Here is a 17,325-nt window from a genome sequence, read left to right as displayed (position 1 = left end):
AGCAGACTAAAGGGTGGAGACCCTATGCCCAAAAAAATATCAACTTGGGAATGGTGACCCTATGTTGGAAAAGCAACTAGGGAGTGTAGACCCTATGTCTAAAATAAACTCAACGACGGAGTGGAGGCCCTATCTTGGAAAGGCGACTAGGGAGTAGAGACCCTGCGTCTAAAATAAACTCAACTAGGGAATGAAGACCCTATGCTAGAAAAGTGACTAGGGAGTGGAGACCCAAAGTTTAACATAATGTCAACTAGGGAGTGAAAACACTTTGTTGGAAAAACGACTAGGGAGTGGAGATCCTATGTCTAAAATAAAATTAACTAGGGAGCGGAGACCCTACGTTGGAAAAGAAGACTTGGAAATGGAGACCCTATGTCTAATATAAAATCAACTTGGGATTAGAGACCCTATGTTGGAAAGTCGACTAAGGAGTGGAGACCTTATACATAAAATAACTTCAACTAGGGAGTGGAGATCATATGTTGGAAAAGCGACTAGGGAGTGTTGACCTTATGTCTAAAATAAAATCAATTAGGGAGTGGAGACCCTATATTGGAAAGACGAGTAGGGAGTGGAGACCACACACCTGAAATAACTTCAATTAGGGAGTGGAGACCCTATGTTGGAAAAGCGACTATGGAGTGGAGACCATATGTCTAAAATAAAATCAACTAGGGAGTGGAGACCCTATATTGGAAAAGTAGACTATAGAGTGGAGACCCTATGGCTAAAATAAAATCAACTAGGGAGTGGAAACACTTTGTTGGAAAATCGACTAGGGAGTGGAGATCCTATGTCAAATAAAATAATCTAGGTAGTTGAGACCCTATGTTGGAAAAGAAGACTAGGGATTGGAGACCCTATATCTAAAATTAGAAAAAAACTAGGAAGTAGAAACCCTATGTTGGAAAGGACAAGGGACTGGAGACCCTATACCTAAAATAACTTCACCTAGGAAGTGGAGACCCTATGATGGAAAAGTGACTAGGGAGTGGTGACCATATGTCTCAAATAAAATCAACTTGGGAGTGAAGACACTATGTTGGAAAAGTAGACTAGCGGTAGAGACCCTATGCCAAAAAAAATATCAACTAGGTAGTGGAGACCCTATGTTGGAATAGCGACTAGGGAGTGGAGACCCTATGTCTAAAATAAAATCAACTAAGTAGTAGAGACCCTATGTTGGAAAAGAGACTAAGGAGTGGAGACCCTATGTCTAAAATAAAATTAACTAGGGAGTGGAGACACTATGTTGGAAAAGCAGATTAGGGGTTGGAGACCCTATACCAAAAAAAATATCAACTAGGGAATGGTGACCCTATGTTGGAAAAGCGACTAGGGAGTGTAAACCCTATGTCTCAAATAAACTCAACGAGGGAGTGGAGGCCCTATCTTGGAAAGGCAACTAGGGAGTAGAGACCCTGCGTCTAAAAAAAATCAACTAGGGAATGAAGAACGTATTCTAGAAAAGTGACTAGGGAGTGGAGACCCTAAGTTTAACATAATGTCAACTAGGGAGTGGAAACACTTTGTTGGAAAAGTGACTAGGGAGTGGAGATCCTATGTCTATAATAAAATTTACTAGGGAGCGGAGACCCTACGTTGGAAAAGAAGACTAGGAAATGGAGACCCTATGTCTAAAATAAAATCAACTTGGGATTAGAGACCCTCTGTTGGAAAGTCGACTAAGGAGTGGAGACCTTATACATAAAATAACTTCAACTAGGGAGTGGATACCCTATGTTGGAAAAGCGACTAGGGAGTGGTGACCCTATATCTAAAATAAAATCAATTAGGGAGTGGAGACCCTATGTTGGAAAGGCGACTAGGGAGTGGAGACCCCACACCTGAAATAACTTCAATTAGGGAGTGGAGACCCTATGTTGGAAAAGCGACTATGGAGTGGAGACCATATGTCTAAAATAAAATCAACTAGGGAGTGGAGACCCTATTTTAAAAAAGCAGACCATGGAGTGGAGACCCTATGGCTAAAATAAAATCAACTAGGGAGTGGAAACACTTTGTTGGAAAATCGACTAGGGAGTGGAGATCCTATGTCAAATAAAATAATCTAGGTAGTTGAGACCCTATGTTGGAAAAGAAAATTAGGTATTGGAGACCATATATCTAAAATAAAAAAAAACTAGGGAGTAGAGACCCTATGTTGGAAAGGCGACAAGGGACTGGAGACCCTATACCTAAAATAACTTCACCTAGGAAGTGGAGACCCTATGATGGAAAAGCGACTAGGGAGTGGAGCCCCTATGTCTAAAATAAAATCAACTAGGGAATGGAGACACTATGTTAGAAAAGTAGACTAGGGGCAGAGAACCTAGGCCAAAAAAAATATCAACTAGGTAGTGGTGACCCTATGTTGGAATATCGACTAGGGAGTATAGACCCTATGTCTAAAATAAAATCAACTAGGGAGTGGAGACCCTATGTTGGAAAAGCAGACTAGGGAATGGAGACCCTATGTTGGAAAAGTGACTAGGGACTGGAGTCCCTATATCTAAAATAAAATCAATTAGGTAGTAGAGACCCTATGTTGGAAAAGCGACTAGGGAGTGGAGACCCTATGTCTAAAATAAAATTAACTAGGGAGTGGAGACCCTATGTCTAAAATAAAATTAACTAGGGAGTGGAGACCCTATGTTTGAAAAGCAAACTAGGGGTGAAGACCCTATGCCCAAAAAAATATCAACTAGGGAGTGGAGACCCTATTTTGGAAAAGCGACTAGGTAGTATAGACCCTATGTCTAAAATATAATCAAATAGGGAGTGGACACCCTATGCCCAAAAAAATATCAACTAGGGAATGGTGACCCTATGTTGGAAAAGCGACTAGGGAGTGTAGACCCTATGTCTAAAATAAAATCAACTAGGGAGTGGAGACCATATGTTGGAATTGCAGACTAGGGAGTGGAGATTGTATGTCTAAAATAACTTCAACTAGGGAGTGGAGACTCTATGTTGGAAAAGCGACTAGGAAGTGGAGATCCTATGTCTAAAATAAAATAAACTAGGGAGTGGAGACCCTATGTTGGAAAAGCAAACTAGGGGTAGAGACCCTATGCCCAAAAAAATATCAACTAGGGAGTGGAGACCCTATTTTGGAAAAGAAGACTAGGGATTGGAGACCCTATATCTAAAATTAAAAAAAAACTAGGGAGTAGAAACCCTATGTTGGAAAGGACAAGGGACTGGAGACCCTATACCTAAAATAACTTCACCTAGGAAGTGGAGACCCTATGATGGAAAAGTGACTAGGGAGTAGAGACCATATGTCTAAAATAAAATCAACTAGGGAGTGGAGACACTATGTTGGAAAAGTAGACTAGCGGTAGAGACCCTATGCCAAAAAAAATATCAACTAGTTAGTGGGGACCCTATGTTGGAATAACGACTAGGGAGTGGAGACCCTATGTCTAAAATAAAATCAACTAAGTAGTAGAGACCCTATGTTGGAAATGCGACTAGGGAGTGGAGACCCTATGTCTAAAAAAAATTATCTAGGGAGTGGAGACACTATGTTGGAAAAGCAGACTAGGGGTTGGAGACCCTATGCCAAAAAAAATATCAACTAGGGAATGGTAACCCTATGTTGGAAAAGCAAATGGGAGTGTAAACCTTATGTCTAAAATAAACTCAACGAGGGAGTGGAGGCCCTATCTTGGAAAGGCAACTAGGGAGTAGAGACCCTGCGTCTAAAATAAACTCAACTAGGGAATGAAGAACCTATTCTAGAAAAGTTACTAGGGAGTGGAGACCCTAAGTTTAACATAATGTCAACTAGGGAGTCGAAACACTTTGTTGGAAAAGTGACTAGGGAGTGGAGATCCTATGTCTAAAATAAAATTAACTAGGGAGCGGAGACCATACGTTGGAAAAGAAGACTAGGAAATGGAGACCCTATGTCTAAAATAAAATCAACTTGGGATTAGAGACCCTATGTTGGAAAGTCGACTAAGGAGTGGAGACCTTATACATAAAATAACTTCAACTAGGGAGTGGATACCCTATGTTGAAATAGCGACTAGGGAGTGTAGACCCTATGTCTAAAATAAAATCAACTAGGGAGTGGAGACCCTATGTTGGAAAAGCAGACTAGGGAATAGAGACCCTATGTTGGAAAAGTGACTAGGGAGTGGAGTCCCTATGTCTAAAATAAAATCAATTAGGTAGTAGAGACCCTATGTTGGAAAAGCGACTAGGGAGTGGAGACCCTATGTCTAAAATAAAATTAACTAGGGAGTGGAGACCCTATGTTTGAAAAGCAAACTAGGGGTAGAGACCCTATGCCCAAAAAAATATCAACTAGGGAGTGGAGACCCTATTTTGGAAAAGCGACTAGGTAGTATAGACCTTATGTCTAAAATAAAATCAAATAGGGAGTGGACACCCTATGCCCAAAAAAATGTCAACTAGGAAATGGTGACCCTATGTTGGAAAAGCGACTAGGGAGTGTAGACCCTATGTCTAAAATAAAATCAACTAGGGAGTGGAGACCATATGTTGGAAATGCAGACTAGGGAGTGGAGATCGTATGTCTAAAATAACTTCAACTAGAGAGTGGAGACTCTATGTTGGAAAAGCGACTAGGAAGTGGAGACCCTATGTCTAAAATAAAATAAACTAGGGAGTGGATACCCTATGTTGGAAAAGCAAACTAGGGGTAGAGACCCTATGCCCAAAAAAATATCAACTAGGGAGTGGAGACCCTATTTTGGAAAAGCGACTTAGGAGTGTGGACCCTATATCTAAAATAAAATCAACTAGGGAGTGGAGACCCTATGTTGAAAAAGCAGACTAGGGAGTGGAGATCGTATGTCTAAAATAACTTCAACTAGGGAGTGGAGACCCTATGTTGGAAAAGCGACTAGGCAGTGGAGACCCTATGTCTAAAATAAAATCAACTAGGTAGTGGAGACCCTATGTTGGAAAAGCAGACTAAGGGGTGGAGACCGTAAGCCCAAAAAAATATCAACCAGGGAATAGAGACCCTATGTTGGATAAGCGACTAGGGAGTTTAGACCCTATGTCTAAAATAATATCAACTAGGGAGTGGAGACCATATAATGAAAAAGTAGACTAGGGAGTGGAGACCCTATGTCTAAAAGAACTTGAACTAGGGAGTGGAGACCCTATGTTTGAAAAGCAAACTAGGGAGTGGAGACCCTATGTCTAAAATAACTTCAACTAGGGAGTGGAGACCCTCTGTTGGAACATCGACTAGGGAGTGGAGACCCTATTTCTAAAAGAACTTCAACTAGGGAGTGAAGACCCTAAGTCTAAAATAAACTCAACTAGGGAGTGGAGACCCTATGTTTTAAAAACGACTAGCGAGTGGAGACCTTATGTCTAAAATAAAATCAACTAGGGAATGAAGACCCAATGTCGGAAAAGCGACTAGGGAGTATAGACCCTATGCCTAAAATAAACTCAACGAGGGAGTGAAGACCCTATCTTGGAAAGGCGACTAGGGAGTAGAGACCTTGCGTCTAAAATAAACTCAACTAGGGAATGGAGACCCTATGCTAGAAAAGTGACTAGGAAGTGGAGACCCTAAGTTTAACCTAATGTCAACTAGGGAGTGGAAATACTTTGTTGGAAAAGCGACTAGGGAGTGGAGATCCTATGTCTAAAATAAAATCAACTAGGGAGTAGAGACCCTACGTTGGAAAAGCAGACTAGGGAGTGGAGACCCTATGTCTAAAATAAAATCAACTAGGGAGTAAATACCCTATGTTGAAAAGGCAACTAAGGCGTGGAGACCCCACACCTGAAATAACTTCAATTAGGGAGTGGAGACCCTATATTGGAAAAGCGACTATGAAGTGGAGACCATATGTCTAAAATAAAATCAACTAGGGAGTGGAGATCCTATATTGGAAAAGCAGACTAGGGAGTGGAGACCCTATGTCTAAAATAACTTCAACTAGAGAGTGGAGACCCTATGTTGGAAAAGCGACTAGGGAGTGGAGACCCTACGTTTAACCTAATGTCAACTAGGGAGTGGAAATACTTTGTTGGAAAAGCGACTAGGGAGTGGAGATCCTATGTCTAAAATAAAATCAACTAGGGAGTGGAGACCCTACGTTGGAAAAGCAGACTAGGGAGTGGAGACCCTATGTCTAAAATAAAATCAACTAAGCAGTAGAGACCCTATGTTGGAAAAGCGACTAGGGAGTGGAGACCCTATGTATAAAAGAACTTCAACTAGGGAGTGGAGACCCTATGTCTAAAATAAACTCAACCAAAGAGTGGATACCCTGTGTTGGAAAAACAAATAGGGAGTGGAGACACTATGTATAAAATAAAATCAACTAGGGAGTGGAGACCCTATGTAGGAAAGACGACTAGGGAGTAGAGACCCTATGTCTAAAATAAACTCAACGAGGTAGTGGAGACTCTATCTTGGAAAGTCGACTAGGGAGTGGAGACCCTGCGTCTAAAATAAACTCAACTAGGGTTTGGAGATTCTATGCTATAAAAGTGACTAGGGAGTGGAGACCCTAAGTTTAACATAATGTCAACTAGGGAGTGGAAACACTTTGTTGGAAAAGCGACTAGGGAGTGGAGATCCTATGTCTAAAATAAAATCAACTAGGGAGTGGAGACCCTACGTTGAAAAAGCAGACTTGGGAGTGCAGACCCTATGTCTAAAATAAAATCAACTAGGGAGTGGAGACCCTACATTGGAAAAGAAGACTAGGGAATGGAGACCCTATGTCTAAAATAAAATCAACTAGGGAGTGGAGACCCTACATTGGAAAAGAAGACTAAGGAATGGAGACCCTATGTCTAAAATAAAATCAACTAGGGAGTAGAGACCCAAGTTGTAAAGGCAACTAAGGAGTGGAGACCCTATACCTTAAATAACTTCAACTAGATAATGAAGACCCTATGTTAGAAAAACGACTAGGGAGTGGAGTAACTATGTCTAAAATAAAATCAATTAGGGAGTAGAGACCCTATGTTTGAAAGGCGACTAGGGAGTGGAGACCCTATTTCTAAAATAAAATCAACTAGGGAGTGGAGACCCTATGTTGGAAAGGCAACTAGGGAGTGTAGACCCAATGTCTAAAATAAAATCAACTAGGAAGTGGAGACCCTATGGCTAAAATAAAATCAACTAGGGAGTGGAAACACTTTGTTGGAAAAGCGACTAGGGAGTGTAGATCCTATGTCAAATAATATAATATAGGGAGTGGAGACCCTACGTTGGAAAAGAAAACTAGGGAGTGGAGACCCCATGTCTAAAATAAAATCAACTAGGGAGTGGAGACCCTATGATGGAAAGGCGACTAGGGAGTAGAGACCCTATGTCTAAAATAAACTCAACGAGGGAGTGGAGGCCCTATCTTGGAAAGGCGACTAGGAAGTAGAGACCATGCGTCTAAAATAAACTTAACTAGGGAATGAAGACCCTATGCTAGAAAAGTGACTAGGGAGTGGAAACCCTAAGTTTAACATAATGTCAACTAGGGAGTGGAAACACTTTGTTGGAAAAGCGACTAGGGAGTGGAGATCCTATGTGTAAAATAAAATTAACTAGGGAGCGGAGACCCTACATTGGAAAAGAAGACTAGGAAATGGAGACCCTATGTCTAAAATAAAATCAACTTGGGATTAGAAACCCTATGTTGGAAAGTCGACTAAGGAGTGGAGACCTTATACGTAAAATAACTTCAACTAGGGAGTGGATACCCTATGTCTGAAAAGCGACTAGGGAGTGGTGACCCTATGTCTAAAAGAAAATCAATTAGGGAGTGGAGACCCTATGTTGGAAAGGCGACTAGGGAGTTGAGACCCCACACCTGAAATAACATTAATTAGGGAGTGGAGACCCTATGTTGGAAAAGCGACTATGGAGTGGACACCATATGTCTAAAATAAAATCAACTAGGGAGTGGAGACCCTATATTGGAAAAGCAGACTACAGAGTGGAGACCCTATGGCTAAAATAAAATCAACTAGGGAGTGGAAACACTTTATTGGAAAATCGACTAGGGAGTGGAAATCCTATGTCAAATAAAATAATCTAGGTAGTTGAGACCCTATGTTGGAAAAGAAGACTAGGGATTGGAGACCCTATATCTAAAATAAAAAAAAACTAGGGAGTAGAGACCTTATGTTGGAAAGGACAAGGGACTGGAGACCCTAGACCTAAAATAACTTCACCTTGGAAGTGGAGACCATATGATGGAAAAGAGACTAGGGAGTGGAGACCATATGTCTAAAATAAAATTAACTAGGGAGTGGAGACACTATGTTGGAAAAGTAGACTAGGGGTAGAGACCCTATGCCAAAAAAATATCAACTAGGTAGTGGAGACCCTATGTTGGAATAGCTACTAGGGAGTGTAGACCCTATGTCTAAAATAAAATCAACTAGGGAGTGGAGACCCTATGTTGGAAAAGCAGACTAGGGAGTGGAGACCCTATGTTGGAAAAGTGACTAGGGAGTGGAGACCCTATGTCTAAAATAAAATCAACTAGGTAGTAGAGACCCTATGTTGGAAAAGTGACTAGGGAGTGCAGACCCTATGTCTAAAATAAAATTAACTAGGGACTGGAGACCCTATGTTGAAAAGCAGACTAAAGGGTGGAGACCCTATGCCCAAAAAAATATCAACTAGGGAATGGTAACCCTATGTTGGAAAAGCATCTAGGGAGTGTAGACCCTATGTCTAAAATAAACTCAACGAGGAAGTGGAGGCCCTATCTTGGAAAGGCGACTAGGGAATAGAGACCTTGCGTCTAAAATATACTCAACTAGGGAATGAAGACCCTATGCTAGAAAAGTAACTAGGGAGTGGAGACCCTAAGTTTAACATAATGTCAACTAGGGAGTTGAAACACTTTGTTGGAAAAGCGACTAGGGAGTGGAGATCCTATGTCAAATAAAATAATCTAGGTAGTTGAGACCCTATGTTGGAAAAGAAGACTAGGGATTGGAGACCCTATATCTAAAATAAAAAAAACTAGGGAGTAGAGACCCTATGTTGGAAAGGACAAGGGACTGGAGACCCTAGACTAAAATAACTTCACCTTAGAAGTGGAGACCCTATGATGGAAAAGAGACTAGGGAGTGGAGACCATATGTCTAAAATAAAATTAACTAGGGAGTGGAGACACTATGTTGGAAAAGTAGACTAGGGGTAGAGACCCTATGCCAAAAAAATATCAACTAGGTAGTGGAGACCCTATGTTGGAATAGCGACTAGGGAGTGTATACCCTATGTCTAAAATAAAACCAACTAGGGAGTGGAGACCCTATGTTGGAAAAGCAGACTAGGGAGTGGAGACCCTATGTTGGAAATGTGACTAGGGAGTGGAGACCCTATGTTTAAAATAAAATCAACTAGGTTGTAGAGACCCTATGTTGGAAAAGTGACTAGGGAGTGGAAACCCTATGTCTAAAATAAAATTAACTAGGGACTGGAGACCCTATGTTGAAAAGCAGACTAAAGGGTGGAGACCCTATGCCCAAAAAAATATCAACTTGGGAATGGTGACCCTATGTTGGAAAAGCAACTAGGGAGTGTAGACCCTATGTCTAAAATAAACTCAACGAGGGAGTGGAGGCCCTATCTTGGAAAGGCGACTAGGGAGTAGAGACCCTGCGTCTAAAATAAACTCAACTAGGGAATGAAGACCCTATGCTAGAAAAGTGACTAGGGAGTGGAGACCCTAAGTTTAACATAATGTCAACTAGGGAGTGAAAACACTTTGTTGGAAAAACGACTAGGGAGTGGAGATCCTATGTCTAAAATAAAATTAACTAGGGAGCGGAGACCCTACGTTGGAAAAGAAGACTTGGAAATGGAGACCCTATGTCTAATATAAAATCAACTTGGGATTAGAGACCCTATGTTGGAAAGTCGACTAAGGAGTGGAGACCTTATACATAAAATAACTTCAACTAGGGAGTGGAGATCATATGTTGGAAAAGCGACTAGGGAGTGTTGACCTTATGTCTAAAATAAAATCAATTAGGGAGTGGAGACCCTATGTTGGAAAGACGAGTAGGGAGTGGAGACCACACACCTGAAATAACTTCAATTAGGGAGTGGAGACCCTATGTTGGAAAAGCGACTATGGAGTGGAGACCATATGTCTAAAATAAAATCAACTAGGGAGTGGAGACCCTATATTGGAAAAGTAGACTATAGAGTGGAGACCCTATGGCTAAAATAAAATCAACTAGGGAGTGGAAACACTTTGTTGGAAAATCGACTAGGGAGTGGAGATCCTATGTCAAATAAAATAATCTAGGTAGTTGAGACCCTATGTTGGAAAAGAAGACTAGGGATTGGAGACCCTATATCTAAAATTAGAAAAAAACTAGGAAGTAGAAACCCTATGTTGGAAAGGACAAGGGACTGGAGACCCTATACCTAAAATAACTTCACCTAGGAAGTGGAGACCCTATGATGAAAAAGTGACTAGGGAGTGGTGACCATATGTCTCAAATAAAATCAACTTGGGAGTGAAGACACTATGTTGGAAAAGTAGACTAGCGGTAGAGACCCTATGCCAAAAAAAATATCAACTAGGTAGTGGAGACCCTATGTTGGAATAGCGACTAGGGAGTGGAGACCCTATGTCTAAAATAAAATCAACTAAGTAGTAGAGACCCTATGTTGGAAAAGAGACTAAGGAGTGGAGACCCTATGTCTAAAATAAAATTAACTAGGGAGTGGAGACACTATGTTGGAAAAGCAGACTAGGGGTTGGAGACCCTATGCCAAAAAAAATATCAACTAGGGAATGGTGACCCTATGTTGGAAAAGCGACTAGGGAGTGTAAACCCTATGTCTAAAATAAACTCAACGAGGGAGTGGAGGCCCTATCTTGGAAAGGCAACTAGGGAGTAGAGACCCTGCGTCTAAAAAAAATCAACTAGGGAATGAAGAACGTATTCTAGAAAAGTGACTAGGGAGTGGAGACCCTAAGTTTAACATAATGTCAACAAGGGAGTGGAAACACTTTGTTGGAAAAGTGACTAGGGAGTGGAGATCCTATGTCTATAATAAAATTTACTAGGGAGCGGAGACCCTACGTTGGAAAAGAAGACTAGGAAATGGAGACCCTATGTCTAAAATAAAATCAACTTGGGATTAGAGACCCTCTGTTGGAAAGTCGACTAAGGAGTGGAGACCTTATACATAAAATAACTTCAACTAGGGAGTGGATACCCTATGTTGGAAAAGCGACTAGGGAGTGGTGACCCTATATCTAAAATAAAATCAATTAGGGAGTGGAGACCCTATGTTGGAAAGGCGACTAGGGAGTGGAGACCCCACACCTGAAATAACTTCAATTAGGGAGTGGAGACCCTATGTTGGAAAAGCGACTATGGAGTGGAGACCATATGTCTAAAATAAAATCAACTAGGGAGTGGAGACCCTATTTTAGAAAAGCAGACCATGGAGTGGAGACCCTATGGCTAAAATAAAATCAACTAGGGAGTGGAAACACTTTGTTGGAAAATCGACTAGGGAGTGGAGATCCTATGTCAAATAAAATAATCTAGGTAGTTGAGACCCTATGTTGGAAAAGAAAACTAGGTATTGGAGACCATATATCTAAAATAAAAAAAAACTAGGGAGTAGAGACCCTATGTTGGAAAGGCGACAAGGGACTGGAGACCCTATACCTAAAATAACTTCACCTAGGAAGTGGAGACCCTATGATGGAAAAGCGACTAGGGAGTGGAGCCCCTATGGCTAAAATAAAATCAACTAGGGAATGGAGACACTATGTTAGAAAAGTAGACTAGGGGCAGAGAACCTAGGCCAAAAAAAATATCAACTAGGTAGTGGTGACCCTATGTTGGAATAGCGACTAGGGAGTATACACCCTATGTCTAAAATAAAATCAACTAGGGAGTGGAGACCCTATGTTGGAAAAGCAGACTAGGGAATGGAGACCCTATGTTGGAAAAGTGACTAGGGACTGGAGTCCCTATATCTAAAATAAAATCAATTAGGTAGTAGAGACCCTATGTTGGAAAAGCGACTAGGGAGTGGAGACCCTATGTCTAAAATAAAATTAACTAGGGAGTGGAGACCCTATGTCTAAAATAAAATTAACTAGGGAGTGGAGACCCTATGTTTGAAAAGCAAACTAGGGGTGAAGACCCTATGCCCAAAAAAATATCAACTAGGGAGTGGAGACCCTATTTTGGAAAAGCGACTAGGTAGTATAGACCCTATGTCTAAAATATAATCAAATAGGGAGTGGACACCCTATGCCCAAAAAAATATCAACTAGGGAATGGTGACCCTATGTTGGAAAAGCGACTAGGGAGTGTAGACCCTATGTCTAAAATAAAATCAACTAGGGAGTGGAGACCATATGTTGGAATTGCAGACTAGGGAGTGGAGATTGTATGTCTAAAATAACTTCAACTAGGGAGTGGAGACTCTATGTTGGAAAAGCGACTAGGAAGTGGAGATCCTATGTCTAAAATAAAATAAACTAGGGAGTGGAGACCCTATGTTGGAAAAGCAAACTAGGGGTAGAGACCCTATGCCCAAAAAAATATCAACTAGGGAGTGGAGACCCTATTTTGGAAAAGAAGACTACGGATTGGAGACCCTATATCTAAAATTAAAAAAAAAACTAGGGAGTAGAAACCCTATGTTGAAAAGGACAAGGGACTGGAGACCCTATACCTAAAATAACTTCACCTAGGAAGTGGAGACCCTATGATGGAAAAGTGACTAGGGAGTAGAGACCATATGTCTAAAATAAAATCAACTAGGGAGTGGAGACACTATGTTGGAAAAGTAGACTAGCGGTAGAGACCCTATGCCAAAAAAAATATCAACTAGTTAGTGGGGACCCTATGTTGGAATAACGACTAGGGAGTGGAGACCCTATGTCTAAAATAAAATCAACTAAGTAGTAGAGACCCTATGTTGGAAATGCGACTAGGGAGTGGAGACCCTATGTCTAAAAAAAATTATCTAGGGAGTGGAGACACTATGTTGGAAAAGCAGACTAGGGGTTGGAGACCTTATGCCAAAAAAAATATCAACTAGGGAATGGTAACCCTATGTTGGAAAAGCAAATGGGAGTGTAAACCTTATGTCTAAAATAAACTCAACGAGGGAGTGGAGGCCCTATCTTGGAAAGGCAACTAGGGAGTAGAGACCCTGCGTCTAAAATAAACTCAACTAGGGAATGAAGAACCTATTCTAGAAAAGTGACTAGGGAGTGGAGACCCTAAGTTTAACATAATGTCAACTAGGGAGTCGAAACACTTTGTTGGAAAAGTGACTAGGGAGTGGAGATCCTATGTCTAAAATAAAATTAACTAGGGAGCGGAGACCATACGTTGGAAAAGAAGACTAGGAAATGGAGACCCTATGTCTAAAATAAAATCAACTTGGGATTAGAGACCCTATGTTGGAAAGTCGACTAAGGAGTGGAGACCTTATACATAAAATAACTTCAACTAGGGAGTGGATACCCTATGTTGGAAAAGCGACTAGGGAGTGGTGACCATATGTTTAAAATAAAATCAATTAGGGAGTGGAGACCCTATGTTGGAAAGGCGACTAGGGAGTGGAGACCCCACACCTGAAATAACTTCAATTAGGGAGTGGAGACCCTATGTTCGAAAAGCGACTATGGAGTGGAGACCATATGTCTAAAATAAAATCAACTAGGGAGTGGAGACCCTATATTAGAAAAGCAGACCACGGAGTGGAGACCCTATGGCTAAAATAAAATCAAATAGGGAGTGGAAACACTTTGTTGGAAAATCGACTAGGGAGTGGAGATCCTATGTCAAATAAAATAATCTAGGTAGTTGAGACTCTATGTTGGAAAAGAAAACTAGGGATTGGAGACCATATATCTAAAATAAAAAAAAACTAGGGAGTAGAGACCCTATGTTGGAAAGGCGACAAGGGACTGGAGACCCTATACCTAAAATAACTTCACCTAGGAAGTGGAGACCCTATGATGGAAAAGCGACTAGGGAGTGGAGACCCTATGTCTAAAATAAAATCAACTAGGGAATGGAGGCACTATGTTGGAAAAGTAGACTAGGGGCAGAGAACCTAGGCCAAAAAAAATATCAACTAGGTAGTGGAGACCCTATGTTGGAATAGCGACTAGGGAGTGTAGACCCTATGTCTAAAATAAAATCAACTAGGGAGTGGAGACCCTATGTTGGAAAAGCAGACTAGGGAATAGAGACCCTATGTTGGAAAAGTGACTAGGGAGTGGAGTCCCTATGTCTAAAATAAAATCAATTAGGTAGTAGAGACCCTATGTTGGAAAAGCGACTAGGGAGTGGAGACCCTATGTCTAAAATAAAATTAACTAGGGAGTGGAGACCCTATGTTTGAAAAGCAAACTAGGGGTAGAGACCCTATGCCCAAAAAAATATCAACTAGGGAGTGGAGACCCTATTTTGGAAAAGCTACTAGGTAGTATAGACCTTATGTCTAAAATAAAATCAAATAGGGAGTGGACACCCTATGCCCAAAAAAATGTCAACTAGGAAATGGTGACCCTATGTTGGAAAAGCGACTAGGGAGTGTAGACCCTATGTCTAAAATAAAATCAACTAGGGAGTGGAGACCATATGTTGGAAATGCAGACTAGGGAGTGGAGATCGTATGTCTAAAATAACTTCAACTAGAGAGTGGAGACTCTATGTTGGAAAAGCGACTAGGAAGTGGAGACCCTATGTCTAAAATAAAATAAACTAGGGAGTGGATACCCTATGTTGGAAAAGCAAACTAGGGGTAGAGACCCTATGCCCAAAAAAATATCAACTAGGGAGTGGAGACCCTATTTTGGAAAAGCGACTTAGGAGTGTGGACCCTATATCTAAAATAAAATCAACTAGGGAGTGGAGACCCTATGTTGAAAAAGCAGACTAGGGAGTGGAGATCGTATGTCTAAAATAACTTCAACTAGGGAGTGGAGACCCTATGTTGGATAAGCGACTAGGCAGTGGAGACCCTATGTCTAAAATAAAATCAACTAGGTAGTGGAGACCCTATGTTGGAAAAGCAGACTAAGGGGTGGAGACCGTAAGCCCAAAAAAATATCAACCAGGGAATAGAGACCCTATGTTGGATAAGCGACTAGGGAGTTTAGACCCTATGTCTAAAATAATATCAACTAGGGAGTGGAGACCATATAATGAAAAAGTAGACTAGGGAGTGGAGACCCTATGTCTAAAAGAACTTGAACTAGGGAGTGGAGACCCTATGTTTGAAAAGCAAACTAGGGAGTGGAGACCCTATGTCTAAAATAACTTCAACTAGGGAGTGGAGACCCTCTGTTGGAACATCGACTAGGGAGTGGAGACCCTATTTCTAAAAGAACTTCAACTAGGGAGTGAAGACCCTAAGTCTAAAATAAACTCAACTAGGGAGTGGAGACCCTATGTTTGAAAAACGACTAGCGAGTGGAGACCTTATGTCTAAAATAAAATCAACTAGGGAATGAAGACCCAATGTCGGAAAAGCGACTAGGGAGTATAGACCCTATGCCTAAAATAAACTCAACGAGGGAGTGAAGACCCTATCTTGGAAAGGCGACTAGGGAGTAGAGACCTTGCGTCTAAAATAAACTCAACTAGGGAATGGAGACCCTATGCTAGAAAAGTGATTAGGAAGTGGAGACCCTAAGTTTAACCTAATGTCAACTAGGGAGTGGAAATACTTTGTTGGAAAAGCGACTAGGGAGTGGAGATCCTATGTCTAAAATAAAATCAACTAGGGAGTAGAGACCCTACGTTGGAAAAGCAGACTAGGGAGTGGAGACCCTATGTCTAAAATAAAATCAACTAGGGAGTAAATACCCTATGTTGAAAAGGCAACTAAGGCGTGGAGACCCCACACCTGAAATAACTTCAATTAGGGAGTGGAGACCCTATATTGGAAAAGCGACTATGAAGTGGAGACCATATGTCTAAAATAAAATCAACTAGGGAGTGGAGATCCTATATTGGAAAAGCAGACTAGGGAGTGGAGACCCTATGTCTAAAATAACTTCAACTAGAGAGTGGAGACCCTATGTTGGAAAAGCGACTAGGGAGTGGAGACCCTACGTTTAACCTAATGTCAACTAGGGAGTGGAAATACTTTGTTGGAAAAGCGACTAGGGAGTGGAGATCCTATGTCTAAAATAAAATCAACTAGGGAGTGGAGACCCTACGTTGGAAAAGCAGACTAGGGAGTGGAGACCCTATGTCTAAAATAAAATCAACTAAGCAGTAGAGACCCTATGTTGGAAAAGCGACTAGGGAGTGGAGACCCTATGTATAAAAGAACTTCAACTAGGGAGTGGAGACCCTATGTCTAAAATAAACTCAACCAAAGAGTGGATACCCTGTGTTGGAAAAACAAATAGGGAGTGGAGACACTATGTATAAAATAAAATCAACTAGGGAGTGGAGACCCTATGTAGGAAAGACGACTAGGGAGTAGAGACCCTATGTCTAAAATAAACTCAACGAGGTAGTGGAGACTCTATCTTGGAAAGGCGACTAGGGAGTGGAGACCCTGCGTCTAAAATAAACTCAACTAGGGTTTGGAGATTCTATGCTATAAAAGTGACTAGGGAGTGGAGACCCTAAGTTTAACATAATGTCAACTAGGGAGTGGAAACACTTTGTTGGAAAAGCGACTAGGGAGTGGAGATCCTATGTCTAAAATAAAATCAACTAGGGAGTGGAGACCCTACGTTGAAAAAGCAGACTTGGGAGTGCAGACCCTATGTCTAAAATAAAATCAACTAGGGAGTGGAGACCCTACATTGGAAAAGAAGACTAGGGAATGGAGACCCTATGTCTAAAATAAAATCAACTAGGGAGTGGAGACCCTACATTGGAAAAGAAGACTAAGGAATGGAGACCCTATGTCTAAAATAAAATCAACTAGGGAGTAGAGACCCAAGTTGTAAAGGCAACTAAGGAGTGGAGACCCTATACCTTAAATAACTTCAACTAGAGAATGAAGACCCTATGTTAGAAAAACGACTAGGGAGTGGAGTAACTATGTCTAAAATAAAATCAATTAGGGAGTAGAGACCCTATGTTTGAAAGGCGACTAGGGAGTGGAGACCCTATTTCTAAAATAAAATCAACTAGGGAGTGGAGACCCTATGTTGGAAAGGCAACTAGGGAGTGTAGACCCAATGTCTAAAATAAAATCAACTAGGAAGTGGAGACCCTATGGCTAAAATAAAATCAACTAGGGAGTGGAAACACTTTGTTGGAAAAGCGACTAGGGAGTGTAGATCCTATGTCAAATAATATAATATAGGGAGTGGAGACCCTACG

The sequence above is a fragment of the Nicotiana sylvestris genome, chromosome 8 (assembly GCF_000393655.2).
Source record: "Nicotiana sylvestris chromosome 8, ASM39365v2, whole genome shotgun sequence".
NCBI classification, from domain to species: Eukaryota; Viridiplantae; Streptophyta; class Magnoliopsida; order Solanales; family Solanaceae; genus Nicotiana; species Nicotiana sylvestris.
The sequence above is the reverse complement of the archived record's forward strand: the minus strand, read 5'-3'. Positions refer to the sequence as shown.